The following is an 11,112-nucleotide window of genomic DNA, read 5'->3' as shown; positions in this document are numbered from 1 at the left end:
GCTGTTCACAGACGCTGTCCAAGGAGGGAAGCAGAGGCCTGCGTAGCAGACTACATCACATTACACATCACCTGCAAGAAGTCAAGAGATAGTACACCTTGATCTTCAGGGATCAACTTGACAATGACTATTTCCATTACACAGAAGATGACCATACAAACGAAGACAGCAGTGAGGAGGAGGAAGACGAGGAGGATGAATTTACAGAAGAAGAGGAAGACACAGCAGAAGACTGACTTGCAATATATAGATCGGTAGATACTTTCAATTGAGCTCTTAGTAGAGCTAGCATTCTTTGTCTCCCAGTTGTGCCTGCAGGCCTGTTAACACCTTTCACAGAGCTCCAATCGCTGGTTCAACACCACTCACTCGCACACACACACACACACACACACACACACACACACACACACACACACACACACACACACACACACACACACACACACACACACACACACACACACACTCTCACTCTCAGACACACACACAAACACACACACACTCACTCACTCACTATTCACTCACACACACACACTCTCACACACACTCTCTCACACACTCTCTCACACACACACACACACACACACTCACTCACTCACTCTCAACACTCACTCACACACACACACACACACACACACACACTCACACACACTCACACACTAAAAAATTACTTTATTAAAGAACCGCTATAAAGCCAAAACAATCTCTGTTACCATAAATTATACATGTATCTCTGTAAAGCTGCTTTGTAACAATCTACATGGTTAAAAGCGCTATATAAATTAAAGCTGCAAGCAGCATTTATCGGGGTTCAAGCAGTTAAGGCCTTTAAGGCCCTGTTACAGCCACCCAAATGCAAAAGTTAAACTTTTTTTCGATAATTATTGATCTAGAGAGTCCAGAGAATTGTCCTAGACTGGTCTGGTTTCGATCGGGCGAAAAACCAGGGACTAGTTCGCAAAAGTAGGTTTTGGACAAAATGCGACAGCAGAACATTTTTCCTGCCTAAATCGAATTTGGAGATAACCATTTTGTCCGCCTTGAGCCAGGGATCACAGTGGTGTAAGGCACTTGAGTTATGAGCGATTTTGTACTTTTGGTTGCTGTAGCATTTACATTTACATTTACATTTATTCATTTAGCTGACGCTTTTATACAAAGCGACTTACAATTGCTATATATGTCAGAGGTCGCACGCCTCTGGAGCAACTAGGGGTTAAGTGTCTTGCTCAGGGACACATTGGTGTCTCACAGTGGATTCGAACCCGGGTCTCTCACGCCAAAGGCATGTGTCTTATCCATTGCGCCACCTATGGGCCAATCGGGGTCATACTCTGATAGGTTGTCCCCAAATTGAGGCCTACCATTGTTGTGGCAAATTCATAGTTCTTTTTGGTTCAGGTCTCAAAGAAGTTTCTCAGAGTCGAGGTTCCAGGTCAGAAGAATTAACTTTATTTGACAAGCAACTGATGGCGCTTTTCCACTGCATGGTACGGCTCGGTACGGTTCGACTCGGCTCGGTACGGTTCGACTCGCTTCGCTTTTCCACTGCGTGGTACGACTCGGCTCGGTACGGCACGGTTCGGTTCGCTTTAGCTCGGTTGCTTTTCCACTGCAGTTAGTACCGCTTCAAAGTGGGTGTGACTGATCGTTATAGTTGCCGTCTCTACTGCCATGACATCATCATATTAAATGCGAATTTTTCATTCCGTGTTTCCCCATCCGCTCCTCGGCAACCAACGAGAGAAACGTCTGCACCTCGTCCACTGACCACGATTCAGCCATTTCTTTTTTTTAAGTTTATACTCTTTTTTTTTTAAGCAAATACTTTTAAAACAGGCGCTACAGTGTTGGCTGTTGTCTACTGGCTATTTAAATCTAGCGGGTTTAGTGTCTCGTGTTGTAAATACAATGACGCTGGTAGTGATGATTCTGTCTGACCAATCAGTGATCTGCAGTGTTTTCACGTCACATTTTAGTATCGGTACGGTACGCTTGGAACCTCAACAGAGGTGGTACCATTTAAAGCGAGCCGTACCGTACCGTACCATGCAGTGGAAATGCGTCATAAGTGAGCCGTACTGAACCGAACCGTACCGTACCATGCAGTGGAAAAGCGCCAAAAGTGAGAAGCCGGCTGGCCATCCGGACATCTAAAGTTACAATGGCCAGTGTTCATGTCTTATACTTTTTCTTATCGCTAGGTGCCCAATGGGCACCCTCAAATCTATCTCTTCCCCTCTGTCACGCCTGGTGACCTTGGCACAGTTAGACATGTCTTCTCTATTGGTCAAACCCCACATAATGGTGCTTTGTTTCATACAGTATTTCGACACTCTGCATGTCTGGGTATTTTTCCATTTTCTCATCCTTTTTCTCAAAATAAGACTTATTTTTTCATGCTTGTCATTTTCATTGCATCATACTTAGACATGAATCAAGGAAAATTCTCCAACATATCCCCCCTTTGGGACTAATCCTAGTCCCACCTTCATTTCTGTCCCAGAATGTATCTTCATGATCAGGCTTCTCTCCATTATCTTTCAATCATGGCCAATATGGACCATCCATCTCCCTTATCAATAAGCCCACTCACGAAGGTACACCCTGGAGGAATAGTGAGACCAAACATCTCCGCCCCCACTTGACTAGAGTGGAGTAAAAGATCCCACCTTCCTTTTCTATTATCAGTCTTGAAGGGATAGATTACTTCAAACATTTGATTTTTCAGCATAATCAACATATCTCAGTGTATAGACTTAAAATTAAGATTGGTTTCAGCATAATCAACATATCTCAGTGTACAGACTTAAAGTTAGGATTATCCCACGGTGCCAGAGGAACTGCACAGGCGCTTCCGGTGGCCTGGAGTGCTATCTGGGTTGCTCCATCGTTGCCAGAGGTTCCCTGGGCACTATCTGGTGTTGGAGCAGACAGCAGGTTTTTAAACCACCAGTTGAGTCTGCCCTTGCTGGTCCGGCAATTGGCGACCGCACTTGTAATTCATTTCTCTTTTTACCCCGTGGAAACATCTACCAGTAGTCTAATGCATGTACTTCACTTTTGATTCATAAAAACTTTAAAATATTAAAAGAACTCTGTTATAAGAGTAAAATGATTAGTAAGTGATAAAAAATAGTAAAAACATTCTTATCTTTTCCCTTTATATCTGGTTGCATTACCTCGTACCACGGGCAATGACCTGCTTCAAACCTTGTATCGTCCCCTCTCATTTACATATTCATATTTGTGACAGTTAGTGTGATTATATGTACAAATATTCTCAGTAGGATTATAAGTGTAAAAAAAAGGAAACACCCAGGAAGAAACAATTAAAACCCCTCTAACTAACTCCCTACTCTATTCATGTTCTAATGATCTGTCTAATTTTACCCCAAAAATAAAATACACAATGTTACTACCTCCCTCTCTATTAAAAACAGAATCAAACTGTTAGAAATCAAAAGTAACAAGGTTTAACAATGGTCAAAACATGCGCATCTGAAATTAAAATAGTAAAAAGGGTTGCTAGAGTAATTATTTGTCTTTAATACCTCATTTTGTCCAATAGTCTGAAGTTGAGGGTTTTGCTTATGCCTTCTTGACTAATGATATAGACTTAATTTTATATTCAATTATCTATTCTAAATTTCAAGGTTCCAATACAACCAATTGTAAATTGGTAACACAACTCTGATAACAAAAGCTACTGCAATGTGGCATTCCCCATTTGACAGTGTCTAAATGTTTTGAATAACACAGCTGGTCGATATCAGTTGCCATTTGATTGTGTTAAACACTGCTGTCATAAACCCCACATTTTTCAATATCTAATAGAGAAAAATTTCTGGTAGGTCTGGACATGCTGTCATTTGAAAGAACCATTATCAATTTCTCTTATCTGATTTGTCATTCATCTGTTAATTTAATTTCTCTTCATAATCTTTTTGCTTATGAGACGCTCTTTTAAATGACTGGAGATTTTAGCATAATCTCGAATTCATGACCAACAATATTAACATCGTGTAATCCCTGGTAATGACAGCATTTGTGATATCACGTGTTTGTAATTTGTGTAGTTACTATTTTTATTTCTAAACCTAAAAAAAAAAACTATTGACCAAGATGGAGTGACCAGCACCATAGCTTTATCATCCATATGTTTTGTTGTTGAACATATTATGTCCTCTTTTTTTCCTGATAGAGAGCTCAGTATCAATCAAGCTTATAAAGCTGAGCCCAAAAGCTCTCTGTTCAACATGGACAACATCATCAATTATCTAATTATGCATTTACCCCTAGTTGGTTAATGCAGTAGTAGTCCCTCACTATGCTAAGTTCAGCGTCAGTTGTAGTTAATTATTGAGTCATGCAAACACTTCCCCTCCCATTTTTTTTTAATGCTTACATCTGGACTAATGTCTATTGAAAGAAAGCAAATAGAGAGTGTCAGCTTCACAGAATATAGAGAACTGCTGCTGGACCAGTGAATAATCAAAATACAATTAATATGGCCAATCAATGAAATCTGAAGCGGTCTCTGTAGTGATCATTGAAAACGCATCACCTGTGCCCACTCAGTAAAGGATGCAGTCCTTCTGCTTGGACCAGCGATCAGTTGAACTGGTTGGGCTGCTGTCTGAGTGTTTCCCTCCTCATCCGATGCACTTGATCTGTCAGTCTTTGTTGGCATTCAGGGGTCTGGTGTCATGTTGGGACATAGTGGTTTGACTCTGGATGCTGTTGTCTCTCTGCCTCTCCTCGGTCTGGCTTTTGGCCAAGCCACGGAGTCTGCATGATGATTTTGCATGATGGCAGGATGTTTTCTTGGTTGTTTCTGCATCAACACAGTCTTTGTCCATACCAGCCCCTCAGAAGTTTCAGCTTCCTCTTCCAGAGGGGATGAAGGCCCACCAACCGAACGCCTCTTCTTTTCTCTGCAGCCGTGTCCTTATGTTTCTCGCTCTCACTTGTTGCACAGTCCAGTTGCTGTTGGTTATGTTGAGGGAGCCGTCCCAAGTGCTGTCTGGTGTCATCTGGAAATTGAACACTCAGAGATCCGCATTAATCAAATTCATCCTTTATAAATTCTGCAACCATCTCTTTCAATTGTCCCTGAATTTCAGAAGTCTCATCTGGTTGATAACAGCAGTTTCCCCATGCAATTCTAATAAAGCAAGTTCTTCTTTGCAGAAAAGAGCAAGCATTTTTCTTCTTTGCAGTTTGCAGAAAATAGCAGCCTTTCAATCTGTCTAAGTTGCCTTATTTTCAGTCACATATATAGTATTTTTATCACTCGTTATATCGATCCCTACTCTCTCAAACATTTTAGGATTAAATCAATGAGTCTCATTACTGTGAAATGTGTATAATACAGTATGGCTGTTAAAAATGTCTGTTTAGCGTGATCACCCAATCCTGCTCATTCAAGACAATGCACAAGTTATTTTAAGTTAACGGAATCCAAAGATCTCAATTTCTGCAATGGCTCAAATTTAAAACTGTCTCGCAGGGACAACAAGATGCAAACATCATAGGCTACGTCTTTATATAACAGGTCAGTCATACCCACATCTAGCATGTCTCTCTCTATATATATATTTTATCTCTAAATGTCAGATATTTCTATAAACCTTTTGATCAATTATTTGATTTTCCTCTGGGAACTACACAAACCACTTATACTAAGGAGAAAACTCCAGTGTTTTTGATGGCCACTAGTTTGCGCAATCCTCCATATCAATCCCTGTTAGGCCTGCTTATTAATTTAATTCCCCCATAGTCAACTAACATTTAAGCAATTTTTATATTTTCTTTCAGGTTAATTTCTTATCAATTATTTGTATTGGTGTTTCCCTGGTATTTGTGAAATTTGTCTTACTTGATCTCTTAGCAAACTGTTTTGAATACCTTTTTATTTATTTATGTTTTACGAATGTTTCAGTGTCTCTGCACATATCCACATCTAATGTTCCCTCAGCTGGTCATTTTGTTTTTAGGCTTCTTTCCACATTTTTGGAGGGTTGTCCTATAGTATCTCTGCAAAATTAATATTCTGATCTTGGTATCTCTACAGGTGTTGATGCCATTATAATCTTAATTATTATCAGTGTGTTTCACTCCTTTTTAGTATACCTTACTAACCCCAGCTTGCATCTATTCTTAACTAGTTTTCAGACATTGGTGGTCAGACATTTATTAAGATATTTCATTAGTCTTTCTCAGGCATTTTAAAAATGCAGTTCCTCTATTACAGGTCCACTGGTGGGGACGACAGTTACAAATAAAATCTCTCAAAGTGTTGTTCAAAGTGTATGTTGGAAATGGTTGCTCACTTTCTGGTTTATATGCTAGTCAGAACTAGGAAAGGTGAACTCTTTCTCTCTGTCTCCCTCCTTTCCTTCCTCACACAAGTCAAGTCAAGTAATTTATATAGCGCTTTTAACAATGTAGATTGTTTCAAAGCAGCTTTACAGAGATAAACATGTAATTTATGGTAACAGAGATTTTAACAGAGAACACACACACACATGCAGTCTCACTTTCTTCTTGCAGCCCCTCCTCTCTCTGTCAGGGGCAGCCCCTCCTTTCTGCCTCTCTTTCTCATATCACAGCCACCATTTACTTTTGCTATATGAGAGAGAAACAAGTGTTCTTTCATAATTCTAGTTTCTCTTTATAAATGAATATCGTTCTTTTTCAAACAGTCCTAATCTGTGCATTTTACACCCACACACACTTTTACTTAATTTTTTCTTGTAACAATGAAGAGGCAAAGCCAAATTATTTCTAATTACATTTTTTTTGTTTAAGATTTGTCTCCCCGTTTCCTCTCCTATTTGTCCATCGTTGCAACATTCTCAGTTGTTACTGACTGCTCTTTTTGACAACTGACTGCACTTCTGTCTTTTTCATGAATTTCTACCAACATATGACTGGTATGTTTGGGGTTGCTCCTCAAAACTACCACTACCACCAGTTTTTCCAGTGTCCAATTATCTACCTGTGCTGGTCTGATTTCTCCTCCCTGTCCGGCTTTAACGATTGTGTCACTTTCCCACTTTTCTGGCCTTGAGCTCACTACCATATACATGTTCCTCAAAATCATGGCTCCTCCAAAACCCCAAGGCCAAGTGTACCAGGCATTTCCTTTCAGGTATGGGATGTACAATGGATTTAGCTTTATTTCTGATTTTGTCAGCAATGAATCCAAAAGGTAGTAGTTTTGGGAAGGTCAAATCTGTTCAAGTGTGGTCTCAGGTCTTCAAGAGTTAACTGTTTTCTTTATCATATCACGCCAATCCACTAAGGGCCATTTTCGTTCAACCTGGTTCAAATTTGTTATTCCTGTCAATTTTTTCAAAAGCTCATCCTTCCCTTGGTCTGTTAACTCCTGTCTCTGTCCTTCATTATCTATTCTAACCAGAAGTGATTCTTAATACCTTTGGTTAGTTTTAATGCCTCTTGAAAATCATTCTTCTTTCCGCAATCTAGTCTCCTCTGCCTCGTAAAAATCTCTCACTCTAGACCACATGTGTACTTTTCTTCAGGTGTCAAAAGGTGAAAAAAAAAAACTCTGTCACTTCTCTCCCTCCTTATTTCTTTATCCCAATACAAACGCTTTCAGTCTGCTATAACGTACACTCATACATACAGCCGCGCACAGAGACACTCACACACACGCAGTGCCACTCTGACACACGTACACTCATACACCCTGGATTTCATACACACACTCACACAGTGTCACACTCACACGCAAAGCCGCTCTCACACACTTATTTATAATTTTTTCTATTTTTCTTGTAACAATGAAAAGACAAAGTCAATCAATCAAACTTTTGACAATATGGGCTGTTTCCCCCTATCCGGATCACGCTTACAGTCCGGAAGATGGCCAAACAGCCGACAAAGCCCATTTTGGGGAATTTTCTCAGTTCATTGATATCTTGATTTATTTTTTTATTTTTTTCCTGTCATCAATTTTTGTTTTATCATCCATTAAACTTTTAATAACTCTGATTCAAAAATTATTTATTGTAAGAGTTTTATTTTTATGTGCCTTTGTCTGTCTCAGCTTTCTCAGCCTAATTACTCCCTTTTTTTCACACTGAGCGGTGCCAAGGTCACTTTGTAACAATTTCGGGACAGTGGCTCAAGTGTGATTTTATGCAGAACACAGAACTCAGTTAAAAAGCACTTTATCTCTGCGTATCCGTCCTTTCTATGAAGTCTGCTCAAATATAATTTCTAACTCTTAGTTTATAGCCTAACACTTTTTTAAAACACATTATAAATATAAGGTATTATTTAGGGCTGGTCCGAATACCATTTTTTGAGCTTCGAAGCTTCGGTAGTAATGAACATCGAATATTCGAAGCTTCGGAGAGAGGGGGCTGAACATATTCTTCTCTCTAATAAAGGCAGTATTCCCTATGTGTCGGTATGTCCGTTTGCATTTTGATTATTTCGAGAACCTTTTATCCAATCGACTTCACAGGGAGTGCAGTGTCGCATTTGGTGCAATATAGATGGACATGCGAGACGCGAAACATTCAGAATTAATACACTTTTAATAAACTACAGAACAGCGCGAGTGGGAAGCGGCGCGCCTCATGCGGGCAGGGCTTTTTATGCTCCGATAACGGACACTGCACTAGTGATATAAAACGCACGCACACAGGTCTGTTAAATTAAGCAATACTTTTAAGGTAGTCTAATATTTTTCTGATTAACAAATTACTGACACAGTAGATTTAAATAAAGAAAAATGAAATTTAAATAAAGAATTAAATTTTGTATTTAAAACGAAATTTAAAATAAAGGAACAAAAGAAATTTAAATAAAGAAAAACGAAAATTAAATAAAGACAAACGAAATTTAAATAAAGGAAAAAACGAAATTTAAATAAAGAAAAACGAAATTTAAATAAAGGAAAAAAAACGAAATTAATTTAAATTAAAAACGAGATTAATTTAGATTGATAATAACGGGTAAAAAGGCTAATACATTTTGTTTCTATTATTCTATTTTCCACAATGTCAAAGCAACGCAGCTTAACCCAAAACACAAGCTCAGGCATGCACTTCGGGATACAAACTCCACTGTTCTGCGCTCTAGCGAGAGAACACTCCCGTTGCTGGAACACTGGGCTCGGTTCTATTTCTAGCATGCACGTTTTCCGCATGGCTTGAGCCGCGCCTGAGACGCATGTCTCACGCAGGCAGTGTGCAAACTCCAACCTGTTAACATGGGAGCCGAAATAAAAACGGACACGCCACGCAGCTGAGACGCTCACTCCACGCAGCCAGTGTGTCGCCGGCCTTATTCAAGCGCGAATGAGAACCGTTTCGCGGGGGATCCCAGGTGTGCAAAAAAAAAAAAAAAAAACGAATATTCGAATGTCACATTTTCAAATCGAATACAAACCCACCGAACGAATATTCGAATATTCGGGTCCAGCCCTAGTATTATTATTATTATTACTTTTGCTAATTTTCTCCGAAACGTCTTTTCTCCTTTATATTTAAGATGAAAAATCACTTAGACATACAAACACAAACCACTTTTCTCCTCACATAAAACAGATCACGTGCGCACACAATACAACAGATAAGACTAACAATAAAGTGCTTCTCTCGTTATAACGCACCTCCTGCGTTGTGGACAATACAACATATCATTTTGCAAACGCACTTTTCGCATAAAATACCGTGACGCACACGTGTACAATGCACCTTCATGCGAATACGCCCTCGTATATAAATAACGTGCTTCTCTCGTTATAACGCACCTTCTGCGTTTGAGACACGCGCTTCTCGCGTGGGCACGCACTTTTCGCGTACACAAATAACGTGCTTCTCACGTTAAAACGCACCTTCTGCGTTTAGGGACAATACAAAATATAATTTTGCAAACGCACTTTTCACATAAAATACCGTGACGCACACGTGTACAATGCACCTTCATGCGAATGGAATACGCACCTGCGTATGGACAGACAAACAATTACTGCATGCACTGTTTCTCAAAACCTGGAACCTACCCTCCTTTTACCTCCTTATCTTTTATCACTTTTAGGTTCTTTTTGGTGGAGTCTTTTATTTAAGGCAGTCACCAACCGAGGCAGTCACCAACCGGGCGTTAGCTTACCAGGGGCAACACAAAACAAATATAAGCAAAAATTTGCTTACCTTATTTTATGGCGCGCCTTTGTTTTGTGAGGCCTCTGCCAGCACGCCCACCGTGGCCACTCCTCGACCCCTCGTCCACTCCTGGCTGGCTCACCAATTATGTTGTGGCAAATTCATAGTTCTTTTTGGTTCAGGTCTCAAAGAAGTTTCTCAGAATCGAGGTTCCAGGTCAGAAGAATTAACTTTATTGACAAGCAACAAAGTGAGAAGCCGGCTGGCCATCCGGACATCTAAAGTTACATTGGCCAGTGTTCATGTCTTATACTTTTTTCTTATCGCTAGGTGCCCAATGGGCACCCTCAAATCTATCTCTTCCCCTCTGTCACGCCTGGTGACCCTGACACAGTTAGAACTGTCTTCTCTATTGATCAAACCTCACATAATGGTGCTTTGTTTCATACAGTATTTTGACACCTTGCATACTGGGTATTTTTCCATTCTCTCATCCTTTTCAGACCTATTTTTTCATGCTTGTCATTTTTCATTGCATCATACTTAGACATGAATCAAGGGAAAATTCTCCAACACACACAGCCAAAAATGTGATGTCCACGTATGTGGACGATGTGGACACGGGGTCTGAGGAGGTTAATGAAAATGAATGCTCTGATCCTAAAACTATAATCAATGAAGTTTATTCCTTTTACAGTAATCTAGATTCTTCTAGATTCTCAGCTGATGCATCAGAGGCTTTCTTTAATAAAATTAAAGTTTTATTCCCCAGATAAATGAATAAACACTTAAAGAAGCTTTAATTAACCATTCACTTCCAGAGACGTTTAGGCAAGGTGTAATTGTTCTCATTCCAAAACCAAACAAAGATCCCAAAGTCTTGGACAATTGGAGACCGATAACATTATTAAATAATGATTATAAATTGCTAACACACATATTCTCAAATCGTCTTAAAGAGGGT

The sequence above is a fragment of the Leuciscus leuciscus genome, assembly GCF_965113295.1.
Source record: "Leuciscus leuciscus genome assembly, chromosome: 1".
NCBI classification, from domain to species: domain Eukaryota; kingdom Metazoa; phylum Chordata; class Actinopteri; order Cypriniformes; family Leuciscidae; genus Leuciscus; species Leuciscus leuciscus.
Note: the sequence above shows the minus strand (reverse complement) of the source record.